Source organism: Sphaerodactylus townsendi, linkage group LG06 (genome assembly GCF_021028975.2).
Source record: "Sphaerodactylus townsendi isolate TG3544 linkage group LG06, MPM_Stown_v2.3, whole genome shotgun sequence".
In the NCBI taxonomy this organism is placed as follows: Eukaryota; Metazoa; Chordata; class Lepidosauria; order Squamata; family Sphaerodactylidae; genus Sphaerodactylus; species Sphaerodactylus townsendi.
In genome coordinates, this window is record NC_059430.1 from 21,951,264 (window position 1) to 21,966,998 (window position 15,735).

General features: G+C 45.1%; 1 protein-coding gene across 1 annotated transcript in view; it reads left to right on the plus strand.

The window, feature by feature from the left end:
- The window catches only part of RERG (RAS like estrogen regulated growth inhibitor), a 163,265-nt gene that overhangs the window by 122,972 nt on the left and 24,558 nt on the right, over positions 1-15,735 (plus strand). The window lies entirely within an intron of this gene.

Below are 15,735 nucleotides of genomic sequence, written 5' to 3' on the forward strand. Positions count from 1 at the left end.
GTTTAACAAGCACCTTTCTGAATCGCACCACTGCCTAAGTCTATTTCCTCCGATGGACTACGGTGTAGGACTGCACTGCCAGTAACTTTTGATGTCTTCCTCCACTGGAAGCCCACTTATACAAGCAACAGGATTTGTGTGGCAGAAAATCATTTCTTCTTTTTTAAGATTATAGCTATAAGGAAAGGATGGTATTATGTTTGATAGAAAGATACCGGCATTTTTTTTTATGGTGGTCTTTAGACTTATGGAGCAATTTTCCCTTGAAAAATACTTCAGTGAAACACGGAGGGAATTGAAAACCTTTGTTTGCTTGCTTGTGCGGCTGGCACTTCTGCCAATTCTACACCTGTGATTGTTATAAATGTTGAGCCTTTCATTGCTGCCAGCTAATGATACTGGCTCATCTGTACAGAATCGTGATGATTGCTTGTTGTGAGGAGTGCTTTTTTTAATTTAAAAAATCCAGCACAGTTTTATGATTTCTGGTTTAAGGTTTTAAAACCGCACTATGGATTTATATATTTTTCTAGCACACTTTTATGATTTCTGGCTTAAAGCTTCAAAACTGTGCTGTGGAATTATACAATGGGGCAGTTTTTCATAAATGTGATGAAATCTGGCTAGCCTGGGCCATCCAGGTGAGGTCGTGTGGCTTAGGCAGTGGCGTATCTGCTAGAGGGACGGGGGGGTCAATTGATCCTGAGCGCCACCCATCAGATAATGTGGGGGGTGCAAAATCACCCCCACACCCCTCCCACAGAGAGGTGCCCCCACCAGGGCTGCCCGGGACCGCCACCACCCTCCTCTGCTGGCTGAGGTAAGTGTGGTGCCAGGGGGCACCCCTGACCAGATGTTGCCCTGGCCACCATTTCCCCCCAATGCACCTCTGGGCTTAGGTTACGCAATATAACTTTTGGGTTGCTTTCACCATAAGACTTAATGGAACAAAAATATAGAGGATAAAATAAAGATATTCTGTTAGGATAGATTTGCCAACCTCCAGGTGCTTCCTGGAGTTTTTCTACTATTGTATCTGAATTGAAAAGTTTCAGAAAATCTGAAAAGTGCCAAATCCTCATACTGATATGCAATTTTTTGTTCTATTGTGTGGGGTTGGCTTTTTTTTAAATATCTCAACTTTTGGGGGTCTTTTAAACCCCCAAATGGAGGAAAAATGGGGGCCTTACAGAATTGGACCTCCTGACTAAAACTTAAGCAAACTCATTGGCTCTCATAAGAAGAGGCACCTGTAGATCTGCTGAAAATTTGGTGCATCTACCTTAAAGAACACCTCGCACTCACAGAACCCTGGAATGATTCACCATAGGGTAATATGGAATCGTTCCCTTTAACCGCACCTATGTTACTAGGGAAAATTTATAGTGACAGAGTCCATTTGGAGGAAATGACTGCCATTGGCATCCCTGCCTTCTACAAAGCCTGCTGAATTATCCAGCTATTTCCCAACCCAGAGTTGGCAAGCCAGTCTTAGGTAGGCTGACCAGACGTCCCACTTTTGGCGGGACAGTCCCGCCTTTAAACAATTTGTCCCGCGTCCCGTGGGTTCTTCAAATTGTCCCGATTTTTGGGAGGCTGCCGCACGGCCTTCTGGGGTGCAAGGCAGTGCGGCAGCCTCCCGCGCATGTGGCCGCAGGAGCACAGCCTTCTGGGGCTTGCCGTTTGCTCCTGTGGCTGTGCGCGTATGTGCAGCCGCCTACCCCCCCATCCCGGTTCACAAAGGTGACCATCTGGTCACCTTAGTCTTAGGGGACACAGTTGAGGTAAGAGCTACATCTGCTGCCAGCCCACAAGTGACCCCAGCCACCACAAATCAAGCCTGCTCTTATGTTTGCATTGCCCACCCTTTGTTTTCATTGTCCCAGTCCTGTGTTCTGTCACTCTGACACTGTGACCGAAGGTTGGCATCGGGTTTTTATAGCAGGAGATGCCTTTGCTGGTTTGTCCTGCCTGTCTACCTTTCAAAGCTGTATGTGTTTTAACTAGGTCTGAAATCTGGCCTGTGCTTTGCTTATTTTGATGCGGCTCTCCCGCACTCCTGTGTCAGGCTGTGTGAGGCAGCCAGAGTATTAACCAGCCGTGACATTCACCCACATCAGCACTGAAGAAAGACAGAAGCCAAACACTTCTAAGAAGCAGCATCAAGGAGGAGAAAGCCAATAGCTGCGAACGTTATATCCTCGGCCTGGAGCAAATCTATTGCTTTTTCGTAAGAGGCTGTTACAATAAGTCCTATCAGTCTCTGGGCATGAGGAGACAATTTTCTGGTTTTGAAGGTTCCCTATAAGATGAGAGAAATCCTTTAATGTTTTTTTCCCTGATTCAGTCTGTTTGCCAGCCAGTGAATTTGTTTCTGCTCGCTGCGTTTTTATTGCTCTCACTGATTTTTCTTTTTGTGGCATTTCGACACCATTTTTATGCAATCGCTATGCAAATAAAATTGAAATTTTTATCTTTATTGGAAGCTATGGTTTTCAGCTTGCAAGACCTGTTAACAGTGAAAAAGCCGAAAAAAGCTGTTTTGGTTTTTTTGCGGCAACAAAAGAGCCAGCGTTTGAATGGAGCCGAAAAAGCCAAGCTGAAAAAGCCGGATCTTTTTGGCTTTTTCAGGCCTATTATCTTTCAGGGATTCCGGGGTGGTGGGGGGGATTTTTTGAGATAGAACTACCAAGTTTGTAGTATAGCTACAGGTGACTTTCCTTACAAGAACGCACAGGTTTGGTGAAGGTTAGGTCAGGAGGTCCAACTTTATGGGCCCTGAAAGATGGTGCCCCATCTGTCCTTCATTAGAAATTAAGCTCCCCTGATCCAATCTTTACCAAACTCACGGGTTCATGTAAGAGGAGATACCAGAAGCTGCGCTGCAAAATTGGTGACACTGGATTAAAAAATACCCCTCCCCAGAGGCGTACCTCCAAGGGGACAGGGGGTGCATGATGCACCAGGCGCACACCTCTATGGGGGTGTGGCGAGGGCGTTCTGGGGGCATGGCGGGGGCGTTCCAGCGTGGGGGTGGAGGATGCACCAGTGCACCGGGCACTTTCCCCCCTTGCTGTGCCTTTGCTCCTCCCCCAGAGCACTGTAATTTCCCCCCATTAATTAACATAGCTGCTGTTCTTTTTTACTTTTAAAGGGAGTGGCGCCTTGTTATCCTCTGGTGACTCTTTCTAGGACTCAGGGGGTTGTTTTTTAAATAGTTGCATCAAATTTTCAGTGGCACTGCAGGTGCCTCTCCCTATGAGTTTGGATAAGTATGGGTCAGGGGGTCCAATTTTCTAGGCACCCACCATTTGGAGTCCCATAAGGTTTAATGGACCCCCCCCCAAAAAAAAAACAAAATTGGTTATTTGAAATAAGCTGGGGGGGGGCATATTGGCATGAGAATTCAGCTTTTTTGGATTGTCCAAAAGTTTTCAAATTAATTAAACCCAGATCCAAAAAAATACTCCCCCCCCAAAAGGTAATAATAGGATATTTTGGGGGTCATTAATTCATAGTGTTGCCCATATATACAACACTGGAAAATGCAGATGGGGGAAACTATTTGGCATGGGGAAACAGAAAAGCATATGAAAATAAAAATGTACCGGTTCATTTCTCACAGGGTAGAGGCAAAATCTTAATGGGGAAACTGGAACTGAACCAGGCAGCCTGCAAAATACTGTCTCACCACTATGCTAAAACAGAAAGAAAGAAAGAAAGAAAGAAAGAAAGAAAGAAAGAAAGAAAGAAAGAAAGAAAGAAAGAAAGAAAGAAAGAAAGAAAGAAAGAAAGAAAGAAAGAAAGATTTATTTGTGGTGTTGGGCTCCATGAATGGTCTTGGAGCCCCAGTGTGCTATTAAAGCTTCAGGAGGTGTGAGCACAGTCTGTCTTCTATAAACCCTCTTTCTTCCTCTAGGACGAGTCTGATCCAAATCAGCCCCCCACCTTATGGCTTTTATACATATTTTGAAAATGCTGTTGTGATCTTATCACAGATTTACCAGCATGCCACCTGTTGTGCTCCTGATTCTCTGCAAACATAAGAAAGACCCGTCTTTGCACCTAGAAAACTTTCTTGTCCTGGGGAGTTCACCTCTGCACATTCTAACAGTACAACTCTAAGCAGAGTTAGGTCTTTCTGAGTTTATTGACATGAGTGGGTTTAGAAGGACGTAACTCTGCTTAGGATGACACTGTAAAGGATTTGTAATGGGTACGTAGATCAGTCTATACCACAGGTGTCAAACTTGCGGCCCTCCAGATGTTATGGACTACAATTCCAATCATTCCCGCCAGCATCATGCTGGCAGGGGATGATGGGAACGGTAGTCTATAACATCTGGAGGGCCGCAAGTTTGACACCTATGGTCTATACCCAAGAGTGCTGCTAAATGATAGCAACAGAAGCATGCTACACACTTTTTGAAGTTTAGGGTCTTAAGAGCCTCAGGGTACCCTGTTGTGAGAGTAGAATAGAAGAACAAAAGTAGGAAAGATTCTTTGTAGGAAGGACTGAATAAAAATGTACTAAATTACTTTTAGTGCAAATGCAAGAGTTCAAAACTATCTGTTAAAAACTGCGAAAATATGTGATGAAAACATTGGGTCTTTCAGCAATTTCCCCTACATTGACATCTACGGCTGGCATCTTCAGTGGGATATCATGATAATAAACTTTGCCAGGGGGAGAAACATAACTTACCGTGACATTCCTCTGAAGATGCCAGCCATGGATGCAGGCGAAACGTTAGGAGCAAAACCTACTAGACCATGGCCACACAACGTGGAAACCCCACAACAACCTCTGTGAAAGCGGTAAGAAAGCGGTAAGACTTTTTCCAGGTTGTTGGCAAATCTAGACCTGACAACCATTGCGGGAGAGTTCTTCTATCTTGCTGACCTTGCCTTGAGCTTAAAACCCCAGATGGTAGACTTCCCTTCCAAATTATGTTCTGCAGCAAACAGGAATCAGGTTTTCCCTAGAGGGAAAAAACCAAAATAATAATACTCCTTTCGAGAAACTACATTTGGGTGACAGGCTTCAACAAGAGAACAAGACAGATTGCTCTATAATAGCAGCGATGTCAAGATTGAAAATGAGTTCTCCAAAAAGGGCTGATCAGACTGAAATAAAATGTGTCAGTTTTTTTTTTTAATTACCTTGTCTGATTCTGTCCTGTTTTTTTTAATTGAAGTCTGAGGTGAGAGGAGATTGATTATAATATTTCATACTTGAGAGACGGTAGTAGGGTAAAGGGTAAAGAATTCTAGAGCTTTCTACCCCGCTTTTCTCTGAAAGGCATCTCAGAGCGGCTTACAATCGCCTTCTCCTCCCCTTCCGCATGTCAGACACTTTGTGAGTTAGGTGGGGTTGAGAGAGTTCTGAGAGAACTGTGAGTGGCTCAAAGTCACCCAGCAAGCTTCATGTGGAGGAGCAGGGAATTAGACATGGTTCTCCAGATTAGAATCCACCACTCTTCACCGCTATATCACGCTGGCTGCAGAAGTTGTGGGTGTATCCAAACTTTAGAATTTGGTTCCTTTGATTCAAATGTCCAGGATTCCTTGGGATTCTTGTATCCCCAGCTGACAGCACAATATCTCATTCGTTAAATATGTGTAAATCGGTAATAAAATTGATGTCAATAACTTGGTCAGAGTTTGAGGGGCTACAGGTTGATTGGAGGGGTTCCGCTGTGTGACCATTTCTTTGTTATGTCTAGGGTTGCAGTTCTCTAGATGGGACCTGAATTTCTCCCAGAATTACAGCTGATCTCCAGACCACAAAGATTAATTCCCCTGGAGAAAATGGTGGCTTTAAAGGCTATATGGTACCAAAGACTATCAGTGATGGCAAACCTTTTCGAGACCGAGTGCCCAAATTGCAACCCAAAACCCACTTATTTATCGCAAAGTGCCAACATGAATACTGAAGTTTTAGTTTAGAAAAAACGGTTGGCTCCGAGGCACACATTACTCAGGAGTAAGCTTAGTGAAGCAACCATGCAATGCTTCAAATGGGTGAATCATGATCCTAGGAGGGTTTACTCAGAAGCAAGCCCCATTGCCAGCAACCGAGCTTACTCCCAGGTAAAGGATCATGCCCAGGCCAGCCTAGATGTGTGTGTGTGGGAGGGTGATTTTCCACCCTCCTCCCACATGATGAACTCTGTGAGCGAGTGCCCACAGAGAGGGCTCTGAGTGCCACTTCTGGCACCCGTGCCATAGGTTCGCCACCACCGGACTATATGGTACCAAATATGGTATATGGTACCAAAGACCATATGGTACCAAATACCCCCTGAGCTCACTTCCCTTTCCAAACTTTACTGTCTCCAGGCTCTGCCCCCAGATTTCTAGAACTTCCCAAGCCAGATCTGCTGACCTTAATCATATTGATAATCCAGAACGATCAGTTTATGTGTCTGCAATGAGTGTTAATTGTTCGGAGACAGCTTTCATAAGCATGAGAGCTTGACCTTTCCTGGGAAAACAGCAGGGACGGGTTTAGTTTCAACAGTAAACAGAGAAAGAGGTAGACTGGATAGTGTTGTGAGTTGTGTATCTCTAGAGGACCCAAACATTGCAAAAATGTTTCGGTATAAGGGAACCAAAAGGCACGACCTTGGAGTCTGAAAGGGCAAATACAATTGCAGCAACTGATCTTCTAAGCACTGAGATGATTTGGGGTGAACCATAAGAGTATAATCACGCATCATTTGCCATCGAGAAGTTAAACAGTCGTAAAATGGAAGTCAAAACAGTCATAAAATAGCCATAGCCGTACAAGAAACAACTGCACTGGAAGCTTTCTAAAGAAATATGGGGATGAGACACGATGAACTCCATGAGCCAAGCACTCGTACGTTTGCGAGATCCAGGTGTTTACACATTGAGCCAATGTGGTGTAATAGGGGGGTTAACTAGGATGTGATAAATCTCTGCTGTGCAGTGCAGATTGCTCTGTGACCTTTGGGCAATCCTTCTCTCTCTGTCTACCCCACTTCACAATTTTAGAGGATAAAATGGGGGATGGGTCGGCTTAGCCTAGCAGTTCCTTTGATTCTTTGCAGAATTTTCTGAACAACTAGTGAATGCATGGGAAACCAAGTGTGTAATTGTGATCTTCCCAACTAGAACTACTGCCGGTTCATAGGCACTAGATATTCAGCTCTTGTCAGGGATTATGGCTTAGTAGCAGAGTATCTGCTTGGCACGCAGAAGTTCCAAGGTTCAATCCCAAGCATCTTCATTTAAAAGGATCAGATGGTAGGGGATATGAAAGACCTATACTTAAGACCCTGGAAAGCCTTTCCCAGGCTGGCTAGACAGTAGTGACCTCAGTGCACGTTACTGAGCACAAGGTACCGTAGCTTCATAGGTTTGCTTTTTCAGACCTTCCCGACAAACAGCGGTTCTGGTATATGTAATCGTCCAGAATCCTAACTGATCTCCAGATCGCAAAGGTCAGTTCCGCTGAAGGAAATGGTATTCAGAGGGTCTGAGTTCCCTGCTGAGTTCCCTCCTCCTCCAAATCCACCCTCTCAGAGTACCGCCCCCAAATGTCCAGGAATTTCCCAAGCTGTAGTTGGCAACCCTAACTTCACAGCCTGAATTTGCATTTTCCTGGTCAATGTGCAGGCTGCATCAATTATTATAACACTTCTATTTACAATTGCCAATCTTATTTCTTTCTCTACCTGAGTCATGTGAGTGAAGGCCTGTGGTCTGAAGTGACGTAGGAAAGGCTCAAGTTTATTACCTCAGTGAGGCTACTGCCACCCTGAGCCAGCAACAAGGCAAACAGCCTTCCTGCTGAAGGACAGGGCTTTGCCATAGGTGCGGTTTTCCATAGATACACCCCTACTCGATAGTGTACCCCCTATCAGCTCATGGCTTCTGTTTGCTGTCCTCAGTTCTTTAGGATATGCTGGGAGGTCACAACTCTGCCCCAGTGACGTAGCGCCAAAGGGGCGGAGGCGTGACGGCCCAGGTGGAGCAGTGGTGGGGACGTGGCCATGGAGGGGCAGGGCAGGCAGCGCCGTGGCTGGGGTGCAGGGCATGCGCGCACCCGGGTGCAGTTTCCCCTTGCTCTGCCCCTGCTCTGCCCCCTTCTTCCTGTGACTTGACTCAAATAATTTCCTGATTGCTTGTCATGTGCTTGTAGCTCAGTGGGTCCCATGTTCAGCGAGCCACTTGTCTAGAAAGACTCCACACTGCTGCTGTCAGTATTCTGCAGCCAAGTTGTATGTAGTCAGCAGGTGATAAAAAGGTTTCTGTCTCTATCAGGACAAAACTCATCTGTCTTGTGGAATGTTACCTGCCCCTTCTTTGTGAAAAAAGATCTGGTATGAAACTGCTTGATACATTTGCATTCCAGGATTTATGCAGACTGCGACTGGTGTTGTGATGAATTGAGATGCGCGCGCGTGTGTGTCTGTGCGTGTGATAATAAAAGATGTTTACAGGAAATGGATATTTTACAGACGGCAGATTTTTGGTTGCTAGGTGGTAAACAGTGTGTCGGAAGGAACAGATGTCTTGATTGTAAACACGAATAAACAAATGCGAAAGATGGGCAGTTCAGGCAGAATGCAGATCATTTTTCAGCAAAATTAATACAAGTCAGATTAATATATAACAGAAATTGAATCCGGACAAGAGAGAGGTGATGCTGGTTGGGAAGGCTGAGGCCTTGGATGGTATTGTGTTTGCCACAACTGATGGGGTTAGGCTAATCTTGGCTGACCCATTTAAGAGTCTGGGTGGGGGGGAGCTATACTGGACCTAGCATCATTGCTAGAGAAAGTTCATTCAGCTGCAAAAAAAAGATGGGTTTATTTCATCTTAATTTATCTTTGAAGCCTGCTGCCTTCCTTGACTTAGTTGATCTAGCCTTGAGGATCCATAGCGTGGTAAACTCGAGGCTAGACTACTGTAATGCCCTCCTTGAAGACAACCTGAAAGCACCCGCTAATAGAGGACGCTAGAGCTTCATTATTATTGGGAGCTAGGTGGAATGTGCATCTGCTCCAGTTCTATTTCCAGCCAGCCCCTTCGTTTTTATTTTTTAATTGGGTTTGTGGATAGTTTGCCTTCCCAATATATTGATTACAGTATTGTTTAGATCAGGGGTAGGGAACCTTTAACACTCAAAGAGCCATTTGGACCTGTTTTCCATGGGAAAAGAAAACACTTGGAGCCGCAAATAATTTTTGACATTTAAAATAAAGATAACACTGTATATATTGGGTTTTTTAACCTTTTACTCCGCTCATTCTGATAAGTGCATGGATGCGTCTGCCCTGCTGCCTGCAGGGCGGGCAAGGATGGGGCCAGCGGCTCAGCTCGTGGAGCCACAGTGCAAGGGCAGAAGAGCCGCATGCGGCTCTCGAGCCGCAGGTTCCCTACCCCTGGTTTAGATGCTGGTTAGTATTGTTAATTAGGCCCTTTTGCAGTAGTCTTGCTGTGGTTCTTTGGTTTTTATTTAATTTATATTATTATGGTTTTATAAATGACTATTGTGATCCATCTTGAGCTCTGCTTTAGCAGTGGGAGGGCAGAATATGAAAAATTATTACTGTTATTATTTAATTTCGTTGAACATCACAACTGCCAGTTCTTTACTGAATTGTTAATGAATTTTAATTCTACAACTTCACACTGCATTCTTCCTTTGAAGTTCCTCTGTAAGGAAACTGCAACTTTTAAATCTGTAACATCATGCCCTGGAAAATTAAAAAAGTCCCTGCTCATAGTGCTGCTGGACTTCCGTTTTATTCTGTTGCTCTGAACTAACACAGTTATCCTTCTGGATTTAGCCCACTACCTCTAAATGGGAATTTTACACCATGAGGACGACTTTCATGTTTTTATTTTCTCACATGAATGTTCAACAGAGACGGGGGTCCTCTCCTCTGCATCAAACATGGTTGTATGAATCATTCCCCCCCACCAAAAAAAACCCATATGTCCAACACATGTTTATCTAGTCTTCATTTAGATTTGTACAAGCTGAGGAAGCATGAGAGGAAATGACCCAGACGTGCAAATGGAAGCAGCTGCCTTCTGAGATCCTTTTAGACAGATTTTAACATTTGCCAAGTGTCCCATTTGGAGGATCAGATGATTGAAAGAATCATAATGGCAATGCTGTACCAAAATCCTGTTCCCATCCTTTTGATTCCACTCATTCTTAGACTGCTGTAGTCAATACACAATGAGCCCCTGGCTGCCGGAAACCACAGCATTTGGGGATGTTTGTAGTGTATAGGATTCTGATGTCAAAATGTTTACCTGAAGTCCTCCAGGCTCCCAATCTGTCACAAAGCAGATGTTCTCACAGGATCTTATAGCTCATCCTGGTGACGGATGGACCGTTTATGCAACCAGGGAAGACATTCTTTGGGGAGTTTGTTTGTTCCGTCTTTGATTCCAGCCAGAACCAGCAAGCAAAGGTGTACGTTTTAGAAAAAGTTAACCGCAGCTGCGAACCGTTGTAAATATGTGGTCAGAAATCCAGTCCATCTTCCTTCAGTACAATGCGAGTCCACTCTTGAACCACAGATGGGTCGGGATGCAATTTGATTTAAGGAAGTCTGCTGAGGAAATACAGTCAGTATCTTAGCCAAGTATGCCATTTCTGCTTGTAGTGTAGAACTGAAGCAAGGACAAATATTCTGCCTACTTATAGTGTTATGACTTAGCAAACAATATATCTAATTTTGAACAATGGCTTCAGGGTGTGAATCAAAAAATCCACACAGTGGGTCCATCGACAGATTTGGGCAGAGGAATGGGGTTCTACAAACCTGGGAGAAGCCTCAAGTGTTCAGAGAAATATGAAATTTTGTACACACACACACACACACACATACAGACCACATCACAGAAACAATATCTGTTACTTTTAAAAAAGGATGCCAAGTTCTCACAAGACTTTCATGACGGATCTAAGCCGCAGTTTGTGTAATGTGCAAGGGAAGGGAGTAAAGCATTACTGACCTTCGGGTGGTGGTTTGCCAGTGCCTTCCCCGTCATCTAAGAACATAAGAACAAGCCAGCTGGATCAGACCAGAGTCCATCTAGTCCAGCTCGCTGCTACTCGCAGTGGCCCACCAGGTGCTTTTGGGAGCTCACATGCAGGATGTGAAAGCAATGGCCTTCTGCTGCTGCTGCTCCCCCTGAGCACCTGGTCTGTTAAGGCATTTGCAATCTCAGATCAAAGAGGATCAAGATTGATAGCAATAAATCGACTTCTCCATAAATCTGTCCAAGCCCCTTTTAAAGCTATCCAGGTTAGTGGCCATCACCACCTCCTGTGGCAGCATATTGTGAGAAAGAGAGAAAAATTTCTCTCTGTCAACATTTTTTTATCCCATGCATAATTTTCTAACTTCAATCATATCCCCCCTCAGACGTCTCCTCTCCAAACTAAAGAGTCCCAAACACTGCAGCCTCTCCTCATAGGGAAGGTGCTCCAGTCCCTCAATCATCCTTGTTGCCCTTCTCTGCACTTTTTCTATCTCTTCAATATCCTTTTTGAGATGTGGCGACCAGAACTGAACACAGTATTCCAAGTGCGGTTGCACCACTGCTTTATATAATCTTTGCAGTTTTATTATCAATTCCTTTCCTAATGATCCCCAGCATAGAGTTTGCCTTTTTCACAGCTGCCATGCATTGAGTTGACATTCCCATGGAACTATCAACTAAAATGCCCAAATCCCTTTCCTGGTCTGTGACTGATAGCACTGACCCCTGTAGCGTGTATGTGAAGTTTGGATTTTTTGGCCCTATGTGCATCACTTTGCATTTTGCTACATTGAACTGCATTTGCCATTTCTTAGCCCACTCACCTAATTTATCAAGGTCCGCTTGGAGCTCTTCGCAATCCTTTGTGGTTCTCACCACCCTACATAATTTGGTATCATCTGCAAACTTGGCCACCACGCTACCCACCCCTACTTCCAGGTCATACATCTACATTTTATCCCCAGCAAGCTGGGTACTCATTTTACTAACCTCAGAAGGAGCCAGCCTTGAACTGGTTACTTGAAGCCAACTTACGCTAGGATCAAGCCCACGTTGTGAGCAGAGCTTTGCTCTGTGCTACGGGGCTCCTCGGTGGGGTGGGGGGAATAAAAATGTAAGAAATGGAAACAAGGGAAGGTAAAGCTGGAGGAAGAGAAGAGTAAAATAGATATAGAAAGAGAAAGGTGAAGGTGAAGCTGGGGAAAGGGAAGGGCAGATGGGGGGCAGATGACTGCCATGGGGAAGAACAGATGGGGGGCAGAGACTGCCATGGGGAAGGAGGAGGAAGAGGAGGAGTTTGGATTTATATCCCACCTTTCTCTTCTGTAAGGAGACTTAAGCTCCTTTCCCTTCCTCTCCCCACAACAGACCCCTTGTGAGATACGTGGGGCTGAGAGAGTTCCGAAGAACTGTGACTAGCCCAAGGTCACTCAGCAGGAGTGTAGGAGTGTGGAATCACATCTGGTTCACCAGATAAGGCTCTGTCACTCAGGCGGAGGAGTGGGGGAATCAAACCCAGTTCTCCAAATTAGAATCCACCTGCTCTTAACCACTACACCACGCTGGCTTGTAGATGCATGGATAGGAGAGAAGGAAAGGGATAAAGCTTCAAGACACTGCCATGGGAGGCAGATAGGAAAAGCATGAGCAAGAGAGGGGACTGGGAAATGAGATTCCCTCCTGACTGAGTCCTCACAGGGCCTCCACTTGCGTCCTATTGTACAGATTTGCAAGTAGGCTTGCCAGGTTCTTCCCAGCAATGAGTGGGAGCTTTGTAGTGGTGGGGCGGGAGCAGTGATCCACATGCCCAGTGCAATGATGTCATTTCCAGGTTTGCCCAAAAGCGTCAGAATCTAGCTGGGCGTGCACATCACTCTCCCCCTCAGCTTCTGCCCACCAACCAGCTGAGAGTTGGCAGGCAGCCCAGCCAATTGGCAGGCAATTGCCCGCCCATACCAGGAAAATGTAAACTCAACTGCAAGCAAGTTGCCTGTGTTTTTTATTGTACAGCCTGACTGTGTCATAAGGCCATAATTCGAGAGGTCTGCAGAATGAATGTGCTCTGCAAACAGAATTAATCAGTGGACATGACCTGAAAGCAAGGCAGCTGTCAAGGTTCATGGGTATTAATATCTGGGCAATTTCTGCACCTTAAACATTTGATCTCCGCGGCAGTAAACAATTAAGAAAGAGTTATTCATCAGACGTGCCTCTTCTCTGTAATAGGAGGCCATAGGACCACTTAGTCATTGACAGCAAGTTATCTGTGGCATCGCCGCTGTGTGGTTGAATTCCATTTCTAATCTCATCTCTATTATGAATTTAGGCAAGCCAGTGTTTTCTCAGCTTCGGCCTTCCCCCCGCCCCTCCACACAGACACACACATTGTAATATAATCCCTCTAAAAAGTGAGCATCACAGCCAAGAACAGTAGGATGGTGAAACCACATCAAGATAGGGTTGGCTGCTTTTCCCAGGTGTACAGGAGAATATTTTTTCCCCGGTTACATAAACTGGCCTGAATATTTTAAAAAGAAGATACCTCCCCGCCTAACTGTTGTGGGCCGAGCATACTAATTATCCTCGTAAAGTTGGGAATTGAGTCAACTAAAAGAAGAGAGAAGAAATATGGAAGGAGGCAGAAATTGGCCTGCAGAAGAGGAAGATGCAAATCAAAGAGTAATATTCAAACATTTATCGACATGTAATTCCTTACAGGACCTCAGCTTATAGGGTGTCAGGTCCATTGACCTCCTCCCAATAATCAGACTCAGGTTCATTGAAATCAATTTATTGTATCAAGGAACGAACAGATACACTCCAGAATTTCTTTGCTGGATCAAACATTCCCATACAAAGGAGCAACCTTTATCCCCAGCTATATACCCCCTCCCTCTAACAGTTTTTCCTAAAAGTGAAAGTGTTCTCAGGCCCTGCAGCTTCTCCAAGGGTGAAACCCTGATAAGGGCCACGTGCTGTCTGGCTAGGGGAAAGGATGGTTGCTACTAAACTCTGAACAAAGGAAGCGCAAGCAACAACAAGAATGGATTGATACTACAGTCACCCAGACTCTCCTGGGTGCCCATGGCAAGTCAAAGGGGAATGGGGTCTTGACACAGGGATAATAATAATACTTTCCTAGAATCATAGAGTTGGAAGAGACCCCAAGGGCCACCAAGTCCAACCCTGTGCAGTGCAGGAACACACAATCAAAGCACTCCTGACAGACAGATGGCCACCCAGCCTCTCTTTAAAAACCTCCAAAGAAGGAGACCCCACCCACCCCCACCCCGAGGAAGTGTATTCCACCATTGAACAGCCTTTACTATCAGGAAGTTTTTCCTGATGTTTAGGTGGAATCTCTTTCTCTTCCCCTTGAACCCATTACTCCTGGTCCTAGTCTCTGGAGCAGCTCAAAACAAGCTTGCTCCCTCACCAACATGACATCTCCTCAAATATCTAAACATGGCTATCATGTCACCTCTTAACCGTCTCTTCCTCAAACTAAACATACCCAGCTCCCTAAGTCTCTCCTCGTAGGGCATGAATTCCTGACCTTTTACCATTTCGGTTGCCCTCCTCTGGACCCATTCCAGCTTGTCAATATCCTTCTTGATATTCAGAAAGTTGTTACCAGGAATATGAAATTGAGAGTTGCTGGCTTGGGATCAGGGAATTCCGGAGATCTGAAGGTGGAACTTGAGGAGGGCAAGGTTTGGGGAGGGGCCCCTGTGGGGTATAATGTTGAATTATGTTGAATTATGTTGAATAATGTTGAATTATGGCTACCAATCTTGATCCTCTTTGATCTCAGATCAACATTCAGCATAATGTTGAATTATGGCTACCAATCTTGATCCTCTTTGATCTGAGATTGCAAATGCCTTAACAGTCCAGGTGCTCGGGAGCAACAGCCGCAGAAGGCCATTGCTTTCACATCCTGCATGTGAGCTCTCAAAGGCACCTGGTGGGCCACTGCGAGTAGCAGAGTGCTGGACTAGATGGACTCTGGTCTGATCCAGCTGGCTTGTTCTTATGTTCTTAAGAGCCCGCCCTCTGTAGCAGGCATTTTCTCCATGGAAATTGATCTGTGCATTCTGGAGATCAGTGATAATTCCTGGAGACCCCACCTGGAGGTTGACTGGTCATGTTCTGGACTGTTATATAAAACTGTTCTGATAATCATCCCCTGTTCTTGAGCCCGCCTCAGGAGCTGGGCACCAGGTGGCAAGGTATACCTCCCTTTCAATATTACTGCATGCTGTGCTGCATAGGCGTCAAACTCGCGGCCCTCCAGATGTTATGGACTACAGTTCCCATCACCCCCTGCCAGCATGATCCTGGCAGGGGATGATGGGAACTGTAGTCCATAACATCTGGCGGGCCATGAGTTTTGACACCTGTGCTGTACTGCTTCCAAACCCAGCTGCGATGTTAATGAGTTGTCAGAGGTTGGTTGCAGGTTCAATTTCCAAAAGCAATCTGAATGTTATATTTCCCCCCCCCCCCAAATTCCAGCAGGACCCTTTGTTATATTATCTAAATTTTGGAGGGGGACGGGTTAGCCTCACAAATGAATTCTAAAATCAAAAATCTGGGTTTGTATTTTTTTAAAATGTGGTTTACACATTAAAAAAAGTTCATTTGGGTTTGAGCTGTGAACCTGGGGTGCTTGAGAAAATACTTGGGAAAACATGA